Source organism: Geotrypetes seraphini, chromosome 12, assembly GCF_902459505.1.
Source record: "Geotrypetes seraphini chromosome 12, aGeoSer1.1, whole genome shotgun sequence".
Lineage (NCBI taxonomy): Eukaryota > Metazoa > Chordata > Amphibia > Gymnophiona > Dermophiidae > Geotrypetes > Geotrypetes seraphini.
The window spans coordinates 11,979,668-11,993,500 of record NC_047095.1 but is presented as its reverse complement, the minus strand read 5'-3'; the positions used below and the strand labels follow the sequence as shown (position 1 = coordinate 11,993,500).

At 43.4% G+C, this 13,833-nt stretch overlaps 1 protein-coding gene across 1 annotated transcript in view; it reads right to left on the bottom strand.

Moving 5' to 3' along the window:
• COL11A1 (collagen type XI alpha 1 chain) overlaps positions 1 to 13,833 on the bottom strand; it is a 528,076-nt gene that overhangs the window by 203,611 nt on the left and 310,632 nt on the right. The window lies entirely within an intron of this gene.

Below are 13,833 nucleotides of genomic sequence, written 5' to 3'. Positions count from 1 at the left end.
GCTTAATCGGTACTGATAATTGAAAAGTGTCATTAAAAGTAAATAAAAAGCAATTCATTCAAAAATTAATTATCTAGTAGGTGTCTAACTTGGTAGGTGCCTACCACTTTGATTTAGGTGTCTACTCTGAGATGCCTACCAGAAAGTAGGTATGGTTAGGAGCGGATTCTGGGTAGATTTTGGGTGTGGTCTGACTTCGCTGCCGGTAGGCACTTAACTTAGGTGTACTCATTTAAGCCAAGAAAACCCTAGCATAAATATAAATGGTAATGTGCCAAAGGTTTCAATGCCTACCAGTGCCTAAGACCTCTTAGGTGCCGTTAGGTGTAATTCTATAAACGGTGCCTAGCGGATGATTGGCAATTGCGTTTAATGGCGCCTTCAAGTTAGGCACCATTAATAGAATCAGGGCCTAATCCTGTATTAATCAGTTAGGGCATGGCAATGCCCATTTGCTAACCAATTAGTATAGCTGTGCCCGCTCTTTGCCTACTAAACATCCCCCAGTGCTAAAAATTAAATTAAATTTTTAGCACGTGAGTGATTTTAGCACGCTGTGATTACAAAACTACCATGAGACACCTGAGCGCACCCTGTAGTAGTGCATTTTTGCCTACGGTAAATGTGTCTTAGTGCATCAAGGGCCCCTAAATTTTGGATCTGAGGCAATGGAGGGCTAAGTGACTTGTCTAAAATCTCAATGATCCTCAGCGGGATTTGAACCCCGACTTTCCCTGGTAATACATATTATCTGTTCCTAATGTTTGGTAACTCAGCAGCAAACTAAAGGGTAGCAGAGCTGAAGCCTGGTGGCCATTTGGTAGCCAACTCAAAAACACTGGGCCCCTTTTATCAAGCTGCGCTAGAGGTTTTTTAGCATGAGCCTGTGCGGTAAATGCTCCGACACTCATTGAATTCCTATGAGCACTTATCTCTCCAGCCTGCGCTAGATAATCCTCTAGCGCGGCTTAAGAAAAGTGTGGTGGTGATGGTGGTGGGGGGGGAAGGGGGATTGATAGGTAAATTATTTTATTGTTGCCAGTAACCTCAGAATTTTTGTTTCTGTTACAGTACTGTTGAACATTACTTTTCACAAGACCAACAGGAAGATGCTGGACTGGGGAGCTAGGGCTGACTGAGAGCACAAATGTTGAAGAACCTGCATATACAGTATTTCCAGATTATCATATATGCTATTCTCTTCAATAAGTTGTATTAACATAAGAACATAAGCAGTGCCTTCGCCGGGTCAGACCATAGGTCCATCCTGCCCAGCAGTCCGCTCCCGCGGCGGCCCAAACAGGTCACGACCTGTCTGAATCACCAGAAGGGGCTCCCTTGCCACCTTGGTTTCTCATTGAAGTCCTATCTTCCCATCGAAGTCCTAACCCTCCGGTCTTGCACATGCACGACCTGGTTGGGTTTCTATACTTATTACCTGGTTAGCTTTCTATACTTGTGTTACATCCCAGCTCCTCCCTCAGTATCCCACGATCCCTTTATCCCTCAGGAATCCGTCCAATCCCTGTTTGAATCCCTGTACCGTACTCTGCCTGATCACTTCCTCCGGTAGCGCATTCCAAGTGTCCACGACCCTTTGGGTGAAAAAAAACTTCCTTGCATTTGTTTTGAACCTATCTCCCTTCAGTTTCTCCGAATGCCCCCTTGTACTTGTTGTCCCCTTCAGTCTGAAGAATCTGTCCCTATCCACCCTCTCTATGCCCCTCATGATCTTGAAGGTCTCTATCATATCTCCCCTGAGCCTCCTTTTTTCCAGAGAGAAGAGCCCCAGCCTATCCAACCTCTCGGCGTATGGGCAGTGTTCCAGCCCTTTTACCAGTTTCGTTGCTCTCCTTTGGACTCTCTCAAGTACCGCCATGTCCTTCTTGAGGTGCGGTGACCAATACTGAACGCAGTATTCCAGATGTGGACGCACCATCGCTCAATACAATGGCATGATGTATCAAGCGATGGTGCGTCCACATCTGGAATTATTTTTCCACCAATGTACTCAGTTCACTGTTTGGCTAAACTTCATCTGGGACTTTTCAGATATTCCATAAATCACTAAAGGCTCCTTTTACAAAGGTGCGCTAGCGGTTTTAGCACTAGCTGCTACCGCCTCCTTTTAAGCAGGCGGCAATTTTTCGGCTAGCTCGTGCTAATTTTGTGCGTGCGCTAAAAACTCTAGCACACCTTAGTGAAAGGAGCCCTAAATTTTCCTAGCATATCAAATCATATTCATAGGACTAACTTATAAACCACTGAATATTTTTCTAAAGTGTGTAGAATCCTCAGAGGGCTCACTTTCCTTTATTTAGAGTTCATAGAAGGATAATATGAGCCAATATCTTCAGTGGATCCTTTTTTTGGTTTGGTGGAGGCGCTCCCGTAATGCACTTTAAGAATAAGATAAGCTCTCATGCATCTTTTATTTGTTACTGCTAAGTTTGCACAAAAAACGGCTGCATTTGCACTTTATATACAAGAAGAAAAAGTAAAAAAAAAAACAAAAAAGGATCCGCTGGAGTGCATACATTGTGCATAATGCCATAAGTAACAAAGAGGGGAGATAGACAGTGAAGAAGTTTTCTTCTCTACTGTGTTCAAAAGTGCCCCTTCTATTCCCCCCCCCTTTTTTTTAAGAGTGGTATTCATACTGGGGAAACAGTTTCCCTTTTAAACTGTGCTAAACATTCAGCATCTGACTAAAATTCAGAGTAGCTATAAATTACAGGTGAACAAGTAGGGAAAGCATGCAGAGTATAGCTCGAGCACTTCTTTCCAACCTCCCTGCGAGCATTTATGCATGTGTGTGTCTGCGAATTTGTGTATGGGCTGTATCTGTTAAAAAAAAACAACAACAAGGAAACAACTCAAATGGAACATTTCTGCATTGTGCATTGTATGCACAACTCACAAGGTAATGTAATGAAAAATTTTTGCTCACATCAACTCGTCCTTTACTTGAAAAGAAAAATTGTGGCTTATGTCAACTCAGTCCTTAAGAGCAGTGTCTCGCAAACTTTGCTAAGCTGCGGCACACTAAACGTGGTGGTCACGGCTCGAGGGCGTCTGGGAATGAGAGGAAATCAACATGATGATGTCATGCACATGCGAAGGCCCTCCAGATGGGGCCCTGAGCCGCCAGTGAGTGGGGGTGGGGGGTGGGAGGGGGGGGGTGCTAGAAAGGAAGAAGTACGTAGAGAAGGAGAAGTGCCAGCACCGGCTGACTGCCTTCAGGATGTGGCTCTCACCGCAAGAGGCGTGCCCTCCTCCTCCCCAGCATCTCGTGGCACACAGTCTGCGATACACTGCCTTAGAGGTAACATTGGAGCTGCTGTCTCACTATTGTATGTTCAGAGTGGATGCGGGGACCCAGTCCCCCTTTCTACCCAGGTCAGTGTGGAAGGAATATCCCCCTCCTGTTTTCTAGAGGGGAGGGAGGACTCTGAAAAATTTTGCTTGGGGCCTGAAATTTAAACTAATGCCACTGACTCTGATTACTTTTTTATATATATGTACAAGATCATAAAGGGTATAGAGAAGGTAGAGTGGGGCAGATTCTTCAGACTGGCGGGGGAAACAAAAACAAGAGGGCACGCAAGAAAATTGAAGGAAGACAGATTCAGAACAAATGCTAGGAAGTTCTTCTTCACTCCAGGATGGTGGACCTGGAATGCGCTTCCGGAGGAGGTGGTAGAGCAGAGTACGATTTTGGGTTTCAAAAAGGGGTTGGACATGTTCTTGAAGGAAAAGGGGATTGAGGGGTATAGTTAGAGGGGTACTATAAAGGATAAAATGTCTTAAGTAAAGGATCACTACAGGTCACGGACCTGGGGGGCCGCCGCGAGTGCGGACTGCTGAGCACGATGGACCTATAGTCTGACTCAGCAGAGGCGATGCTTATGTTCTTATATCTTTCCATCCAAAACAACAATATGTAATTTAATTTCACCCGCTATTTGGCATATTAGATTTTAAAATAATGTATACTAAAGGGATCCAGGAGACAAAGACTTCAGGATATTATTAGAAATTAACATTTTGAACATATGAATCTCATCTATCATGCTTCTGCTCCTTCCCACCTATGCCCTCTGATTGAATGATATGAAAATTGCAGACCAGCTGTAAGTTGCAGGCATCATTTCAATGAGAATTATAAGAATGTGAATTTGTCATAGCAATTGACCCTTGATTTCTCAATGAAGACACTATGTAAATGCCAGGGTCAGGTCGTATAATTATTCTCCCTAGCTATCAGCAATTCCTCTATTATTTCTCCCTCATTTGCATGGGATGGCATCCAAAACATATCATATTTAGGAAATAAGTGCCAGCTTTTCTGGCATCTATAATTCAAAGGAGGACTTCAATTTGATCAGGTTTTTTGGTCTCTCTAACAGAATATCTATTACATGTTGTCATGTATGTCATCTGTGTGATTCACCCACGATGCTCAGTGCAATTCAGATAGTAGGAAAAAAACATATCTCCTCAAACCCATTTGACAATTAAGCAGAGAATCCACAAGCCCAAGCTACAATGGGTGCAAGGGACTACCATGGACTTTATTTCTCTGACCATGCCAATGAAGGCAATGATCAGAGCATATGTCAGGAAAATATATCCATAAGAATGACCCTGACTATAATGTAGTATTCAGAAATGCATAGCTGTAAGGAAATGTACCGGAAAGTGTTTAATCTCAGGTGCAATGAGATAAGTAGACTGACTGAAGTGTGCTCAGTATTACCTATTCACACCTTGCTCTTATTTTGTTTGCAGAATAAAAAGAAGGCTTAAGAAAATGCTGTGGCCTGAATCTATATCTTGCAGTTCAAACTATATCATATAGTAGAAGGTATTTGTCAAACCAATGTTAAAAGATGAACCTCTTCAGTCATCTCTTAAGTACCTTCTATTAAATCTTACTCTTCAGGCCCTCAGAAATGCCACCAGATGTTTAACACCTGGCTTTATGCATTCAATCTTCACCGGGTCACTTATGACAATAATTTTCTTAACTGCATTAGTACTTAACTTAGGTGGTGATGGTAAGGGATAAGTACGCCAACATGTTTCACCCTTAGGGGGTTTCCTCAGGGCCACAATCCCTCAACTAAAGTCTTTTCCATGCAATGCGACCACTCAATGACTCTTATTGTCATAAGTGACCCGGTGAACATTGAATGCATAAAGCCAGGTGTTATGAAAGGTTGTTGAACATCTGGTGGCATTTCTGAGGGCCTGAAGAGTAAGATTTAATAGAAGGTACTTAAGAGATGACTGAAGGGGTTCATCTTTTAACATTGGGTGGCCTGAATCCAAGCATGTGTGCATGCATGCGTGTCTGTGTGTGTGCAAGTGCACATTCATGCTTGCATGTGCATTTGTGTTTGATTGTCTCCTGTTTAATTACTCTGGTGTTGTATCCAATCCATACCAAATTTTCAGGACATGTCAGAGGAAGGAGAGCATGATGATACATGCATAGTGCAGACTGTAGATGCATGCCAGAAAGTAGGCTCAATTAGTTCTGGATGGAATGCCTTGGTTTTATCAGTTAAGTAGTGCAATGCATTCCATGACTTGAGCTTGTAATTGTTTTTGTTGCTGCTATTAGATACCGCAAATTAGATACCGCAGATTGATTTAAAATTAAATGGTGTGACTTAAGTTTGTTTAATTTAAGGTTGTAAATCACTCTTTTAATTGTTTTATCCTATGTAGTTTATTTTGTATCATAATTGACTTTTTAGATTTATTTTATATTAGATGCTTTGCAGCTGCTGTTTGACCAAAGTAAAATGGAAATCAGAAAAAAATAAATAAATCTAACTTTGCACATACATATTATTCTTTATTTTATTCATGTTGTAACCCATTTCTTTAGATTTGATTTTAAGAACAAGCTCCTATCCCGTTTAGGAAGGAGCGAGGCTAAATCGGCCGAAGCCGTTGAGCGGGAAGGGGGGGGGGGGCGAGAAGAAGGGCTAGGGCACAGAGGGCCGAGATAGGGATAGGGGAGGGCCAACGAAGAAGGCCAATCAGGGAAGAGTAGGAGCCGGGAAGTGGAGATAGCTTAGCCAGGGCGGAAGGGAGGTCGCCCCCTTTTTGGATCGTCACCCTTGACTACTGTCGCAGCCAGGTTGTTAGGGGTAAGCACAGCATATGAGTCACAGAGACACCTTCGCAGTGGTTAAGCAAAGGGGCAAGCCTCCTTGCTTGGACGGCGGGGAGGCCAGACCATGGTTTCACAGCAAAGTACTGCTGATGAAAGGACCCATCCTTGAACAGGCTGGGTCAGGAGAGCAGTGGGAAGCTTCTACAGCACCCCACAATGTGAGTTAATGGAGAGGCATTTGCTGTGCACCGGATCATGTGGTGGTTATATGTTGCATACTACTAACACGTGATGTATACAGAGAGTGGTATGTCATGGTTCATATGTTCAGTTGTGATGTACATTCGATTGTTGTTCATGACTGGTTATTCTGCTCAGTTGATTATGATTCATGCTTTGTTGTATTGTGCAGTTATGGCTGCGGCCAGAATAAAATTCCACACTGGTTGACGAACACCTGAGTATTGTCATTGTCTCATGATCAACGGTAAAGGGGGTAGAGCAACAAGTGCTGAGTGCACGATTTGTGTATAACTGGAACAATTTTCAATATGACGCACAGTGGGTTAGTTACTAAGGTGTGTTAATGTAATAACACACAATAATTATTTGTTCCTTAATGCATATTAAATGACAATAACCTGTTATATTACCACAACCCATTTTAGCTTTGGGTTACAGCAAGCTATCTAATGATGAAATGCAAAGCAAGCAAATACATGCAAAACACCTCAACCACAAAAATTGAGTGGATAAAAACATCTCAGATAGCTTCATGGTTGGGAGGGGGGGGGGGAAGGCTCCTGGGTTTATGCCATAGTGCCTGTAAAGATGGTGTTATAATGGTGGTTATAGAATAGCCTCAAGAAAATAAAATAAAAGTTATTAAATTTAAGATAATAAAGATAGAGTATTGTCAACTTAGGCGGATTGATAGTTCGCATGAGGCAGTTCTGACAAAGAAAAGTTCTTTAAATCAGACTGCCGTGAGCACTTGAGGTTTTCGTATCCCTATTGAGTCATAATCGTCTGGATATGAATAATTCAATTGATGGTGTATAAATGTTATTAATATAAGAATAAGAAAAAAAAGAACATAAGAGAAAAATATTTCTCCAACTCATCATTCTTTTCGCAAGGGAGGTTTGTCATTGGCATTAATATTGTAGGCTATAGGGTTGTAGAATAGCCCCATCTCTGTGCCATATTGTTTGGAGTTGGATACCAGCATTTACACCAGGTTTCAGCTGGTGTTATTATTTATTGGAGTGGAGATTTTTTTCTGATCCATGAAGCTATCTGAAATCTTTTTCTCCATTCCATTTTTGTTGTTGAGTGTGTAGAAAATTGGTTCCGTTAAGTGTTGTTTTTTTGTTTGGGGGGGAGACTGCTATTTTAATGCTATAGTGCCTATAAAAATGTTGTTATAAAACGTGGAATTAGAAGACACTTGGTTCCCCATAGACAAGGACGTAAGGCTGTTCTATAACCCCATGTGCAACTTTTAGGTACACCCCTACCACTCTCATGGCCATACCCCCGTTTTGAGTTGTACGCTAGAGATTGTAGGCACGTGAGGTTAAAAAATAGGGGCGCTATTCACACATTTCAATTAACTGAAATAATTAATATCCCCGGGAATGGGGCGCCCCAGCCAATCAGGTCCTTAGGCCCCTCCCACGTATCAGATGATGCATCGGGGCATGACCTAAGGCCACACTCGTCGGCAGAGGAGGTATGGAGCAGGGGGTACTGAGAACCCCTCCTGCTCCCAACAATATTAAGGTAATGGGAGAGGATGGGCCTTGCCCAGTCATCCTGCTGACCTCGGGGTAGGCCTGGAGCAGGAGGGAATGAGCACCCCTCCTGCTCCCAATGATTCTTAAGGTAGGGGGGGAGTAGCTGGGCCTTGCCCGCCGGCCTAGGTTGAGCTACAGGCAGGCAGGCAGGCAGGTTTAAACCACGGGCTCGCAGTGTGGGGAAGGGTGGGAGAGTCGGGGCAGGCAGGCAGGGTGTTCAGGTTCGGGGCAGGCAGGCAGACAGCGTGTTCAGGGCTGCAAGATAGGGGCTTACAGGCAGACAGCAGGGCAGCAGAAGGCAGGGCAGCCGGAAAGGGCTTCAGCAGTCACTTTTTTTTGATCGGTCAGTCCAGTCGGTGTTTCAGGGTTTTCTTTAGTGAATTGCGTCCCTGCCTATTTTGCATGCCGTTGCCCTCATTTGCATGCGTGGATTGGAGGATGGTCAGAAGACAGGTAAGTGAATCGGGACGGGGTCGCTAAGGGGTCGCAAACCGATTGGTGCACAATCTGTCTGCTTTGTGAATCTAGCCCTTAGTCCGCTCTGTGGTTCGATCTCATGCAGGCTGACTGATTCACAACGGGCCTGTATTCAAAGGAGGAGATCAGAGGAACACCCCCAACAACCTCACGGATCGCTCTTTAGCGATCCAGACACATGCGCAGACCCTCTACTTTGCCTGTTGATGGTCTGCACATGGTTTTGATGTCTGTGTTTTAGTTTTGTTTTTGTTTTTTTAATACTTTACTTTTTACTCGCGAGCCTATGGTTAAAACCACGGGCTTGGGTCGGAGCAGGAGAATCGGAGCAGAGATTGGGGTAGGAGAGTTGGGGCAGAGCTCAGAGTAGACAGCGGGGCTGGAAGATCGGGGCTGGAGATTCGGAGCAGAGATTGGGGCAGGAGAGTCAGGGCAGAGCTCGGGGCAGACAGCAGGGCTGGAAGATCGGGGCAGAGAGTAGGGCAGCAATGGAGCAGGAGAGTTGGAAGGGACGTGTATGACTGGTCCAAAGCAGTCGCTTCTGTTGATCGGCCTGCCCAGTTGGTGTCCCAGATTTGTTTAGTGAATCGCGTCCCTGCCTACTTTGCATGCCGTTTCCCCTCATTTGCATGCATAGATCGGAATCGGATCGGCACAAAGGTTAGTGAATCGGGTTGGAGGAAAATCAGATTGCAAAGGGGTCGCAAACCGGTTGGTACACGATCGGTTTGCTTAGCGAATCTAGCCCTAAGTGCCAGCTGAAAATCCAGCTCAAACTAGCTACTCCAGACCCCTCATAAGGTAATAAAATATAATTATTAAATGTATAGATTTCTTTAATTCTGTTTCACAGTTGAATTGCTATTTAATAGCGCTTCTTTAAGAAAATTTGGCAACTCCGCTGTATAGTCCAACACTATTGAATTTAACTGTAAAAGACAGTTATTATCATAAGTGGGCTTTTATATTTTTTTATAATGCACTTTGGAAAATCTACAATTGTTACATAAGAAGGAAGAGCTGACTCAGAATTGTTTAGTATGATGTTTTCAGAAATGGGTCTCCCAAATCAACAACCCCTGTTCTTTCATGGTTAGGGATTTCAGTCTTGCATAATTCTTTGCACAGCAGAAAGATTTGGGTTGGCTCGTGTCCAATGTGCTTTAATTAGCAGATATAAAAGTTATTAAGCAACACAAACTGTCCAATATACTATCAACAAATTAGGGACAAGAAAAGCTGGCTAAATAATTGGATACTTAAACAGAATATTAAAAAAAAAAAACTCCCACAAAATTATTACTTTGAAAAGATGTGAAAGAAACAAAAAGATTAAGTTTATTTAGGAATAACTGGAAGTGTTGAACTACATGGATGTGTGCAAACTTGCTCATTTTGAAGGGCAGTGTACCAGGTTTGTTAAACTGATCTTTATGCTAACTTCTTGCTTAAGAAAGGAAGCAATCGTAGTTCCACAATAACTTTTTGAGCAGCTGAATGTCTTGTTTTCAACTAAGAGAACAATACTAGGAAAGCAGATAAGCTCATAGTAGATGACGGCAGATAAAGACCCAAATGGTCCATCCCGTCTGCCCAACCTGATTCAATTTAAATTTAATTTTTTTTTTTTTTCTTTTTAGCTATATCTGGGCAAGAATCCAAAGCTCTACTCGGTACTGTGCTTGGGTTCCAACTGCCGAAGTCTCCTATTTTTATCAAATGAGGATGATTCAGCAGCAGAAGCCATATTAACGTAGGCACTCACACACCCTAGATTTCACTCCCACTCACTCTCTAACAAATCCATTAACACCCAAAACAATTACATTACATTACATTACATTACATTAGTGATTTTTATTCCGCTTGTACCTTGCGGTTCAAAGCGGATTACATAAGAAGAGAACTGGACATTTCCAGGATGGTACATGACAATAGAGAATACAGTTTGAGGATAGAGACTTAATAACAGAATGATAGTAAAGACTTAATAACATCGGAAGATGTTTTGGACGGCAGTGTTTTGGTTTCTTGGGGGATGGGGTGAGGGAGGTTAGGTAGATTGTATATGCTTTTTGAACAGCAGTGTTTTGATTTCTTTACGGAATGTCTTGAGGTCTGATGTTGTGGTTAACAATCTGGTGATGGACGGTTCGAGTTTTGCAGCATGTGTTGCCAGGAGGCTATCATAAAGCTTTTTGCGGTGAGTACCCTTGAGTGGTGGGTATGTGAATGATGTCAGTTTTCTTCTTGTTCTGGTTGGAAGGTTACGGTTTAGGCGGTCATTTAGGTAGGTGGGTGCAGTACCGTTAATTACTTTGAAGAGTAGACAGTATGGTTTGAATTGAATTCTGGCTCGAATCGGTAGCCAGTGTGAGTCTAGGTAGGCATTGGTGATGTGGTCAAATTTTCCGAGTGAGTAGATTAGTCTAAGGGCTGTGTTCTGAACAGTTTGAAGTTTTTTGATCATGTTTGTGGGGCATGGTAGATAAAGGATATTGCAGTAGTCCACGAGACCTAGTACCAGGGATTGTACAATTATCCTGTAGTGTTCTTTGTCAAAGAATTTCCTTATTTTTCTTAAGTTGCGCATTGTGAAGAATGCTTTTTGGGTAGTTTTGTTGATTTGGGTCTGCATAGTGCAGCATCTGTCTATCTGCACTCCCAAGATTCTGAGTGAGGTCTGGATTGGGTATTTGGTTGCTTTAATTTCTAGGTCTGTTATGGATGGGTTTTTGTCCGTTTCAAGCATTAGGAATTTGGTTTTGTCCGAGTTTAGTTTCAGTTTGTGGTTTGTCATCCATTTTTCTACTTCATCCAGAATTATTTCCAGGTGTCCTGTTGAGGTGTGGTCTTGGATTTCAAAGGGGAGGAGAATAGTTATGTCATCTGCGTAGCTGAATGATGTTACATTTAGGTTGTCTAAAGTGGTGCCGAGGGAGGAGATGAAGAGATTGAATAGAATGGGCGATAGTGGTGGCAAGAATACGGCCGCAGCTTTATGACCTTTTTGAAACATACCAGCATCGCATGTCAATATATCAGCATTACATCGCTTAAAATGGATTTCCTGTCCTATTAACCCTCTTTCTTCCTCCCCTCTTAAAGTCAATCAATTTGTACCTTTGCTTAATCTTTGTAAACTGCATAGAACTTCACAGTATTGCGGTATATAAGCTGTTTTTATTATTATTATTAACCTAGCATAAACAATGTCATATCCCTTGTCATTTCCCAGCAAGACAGTGTCATACTAGCTGCTAGGGTCAACTCCTCATAGGTCCGCGATACCACAGAACCTGAAACCCAAAATGCTTGAGGCGATGACGCACTCAAGCAAACCATATCCTTTCATCAAATTGACTGCCCCACAAACCTCAAACCCACTCCTCTTTCCGCCAAAGTTGTGACTGAGTTGTGCAAGCTACCCCACACCACTGGCTGCTCCTTTCTACATATAGTTTTGTCTAAAGCACTAATTTGGGTCAGCCCTTTAAGAAGGGATTAAGGAAGTTCACTCCCTTAATCCACCATTGCTTATGTCCCCTTCCAAATGAGAAATATATAAGAACTGTGGCATAATGGCAGACTTACACATATATGTGTCTAACACAGAGGCATACCTAGGGTATGTGACACCCGGGGCCCGTTGATTTTGACACCCCCTGCCATCATTTTTGACACCCCCCCTAATGTAAAAAAATATTTTTAGTAATGTTCCCCCCAGGTGCCAGCCATGAGGGAGTGTTCCCGGCCTAGGAGTCATGGTCAGGAACTTCCCTTCTCACGGCCCGGTGCCAAGGCTCTGGATAGTCCCTGTGGCCCAGCATGTTCCCAGCCTTCTCTCCCTTTACCTTCCGTGAAGCAGAAAAAACTGCCGGCCTTGGCAGTAATTCAGCTACATCACCTGCGGCTCCCCTTCCTGCTTTCCGTGTCTGCCTCTGAAATCCACGCTGGCAGAAACAGGAAGTTGCGTCATTGGCAGATGTAGAAAGCAGGAAGGGGAGCCACGGGCGACGTAGCTGAATCATTGCTGAGGCCGGCAGTTTTCCCGGACCATGACTCCCAAGCCAGGAACATCCCCTCATGGCTGGCACCCGGGTCAGACCGTCCGGTTCATAGTCAGTCGCGCGTGAGACACCAGCATGCCGACAATCGAGCGCTGACAATTCGGCGCAATAAAGAAGCACACCATGGGAAAACTTAGTTTTAAAGAGCTCCGAAGCGGGGTGTGAGTGGGAACCCCCCCCCTTTACTGTATAGTGTTTGCGCTGTTGTTGGGGGCGGTTTGGGGGGTTGGAACCCTCCATTATAGAGAAAACAGAACTTTTTCCAATTTTTGGGGGAAAAGTTCTGTTTTCTCTATAATGGGGAGGTTGCACCCCCCACACACCCCCAACAGCAGCACAAACACTATGCATCCACACACACCCCGTCAGAGCTTTTTAAAACTAAATTTTCTCGTGGTGTGCTTCTTTTTTGTGACGAATTGTCAGCGCTTGATTGTCAGCGCGCCTGTCTTGCGCGCGATTATCCCGTCACCGACCGCCCCCCCCCCCTTGGTATGTCACTGGTCTAGCATTTACACGTATGTGAAATACTCACTCACACCACATATCTAACTTGCTGAGTTTCCTCCATTCAGTCTTTCCATGTCCACCTATAAGGGGAAGGTGTATCTCACTGGTCGAGCTGCTGCCCCTGCACCCAGAGGTTATGAAATCAAATCCTAGTGCTGCTCCTTGTGACCCTGGGCAAGTCACTCAGCCCTCCAGTGTCCACCACTTTGAATGTCAGCTTTGAATGCCAAAGGCAGCACACAAGTCCCCATTCCCATCTTTGTGAAATGGCTGCAGGTAAATACAATCCCCCCTACACGCGTTGCAATATCCTAGAACAATTCTCTTGTGGGTGGGAAAGACTTCAAGTGCTCACAGATACTGCACATCGGATAGAACTAGTGCCATACCTTAAATGTGAGCTATCATTAGTCTTTAAAAAAAAAAACCTGAATTGCTTACTTTTTACTAATTTAAATTTAAATGTACTCCTGTATGCATTTTAGAAAAAAAAGGCTCTGTGTCGGCAGATCCTTTTCTAAAATATAACCAAAATTATACATGTCTCTACCTGGATTTGCCAATTCTTATTTCTAAGGTCTATGTGAAACGAGGCTTATTGTGTGCACTTGGATTCATCCTGTGCATAAGCTCAACCAATTTGCAATGACTTCTTTCAAAATTAATTCTGATTGTGCTTTTAAAGTCTTGGCTTCCGTAGCTGGCAGTTAATACTGGACTGAACTGCTGTGAGATGGCTCGTCCAGATAAAGGCAAGAATTCGGCCACTGCTCATGGATATTCTTCAAAGCAGATACTGTTGTTAATGTCATATATTGACACCTACAAATATTATTTTCATTTCAAA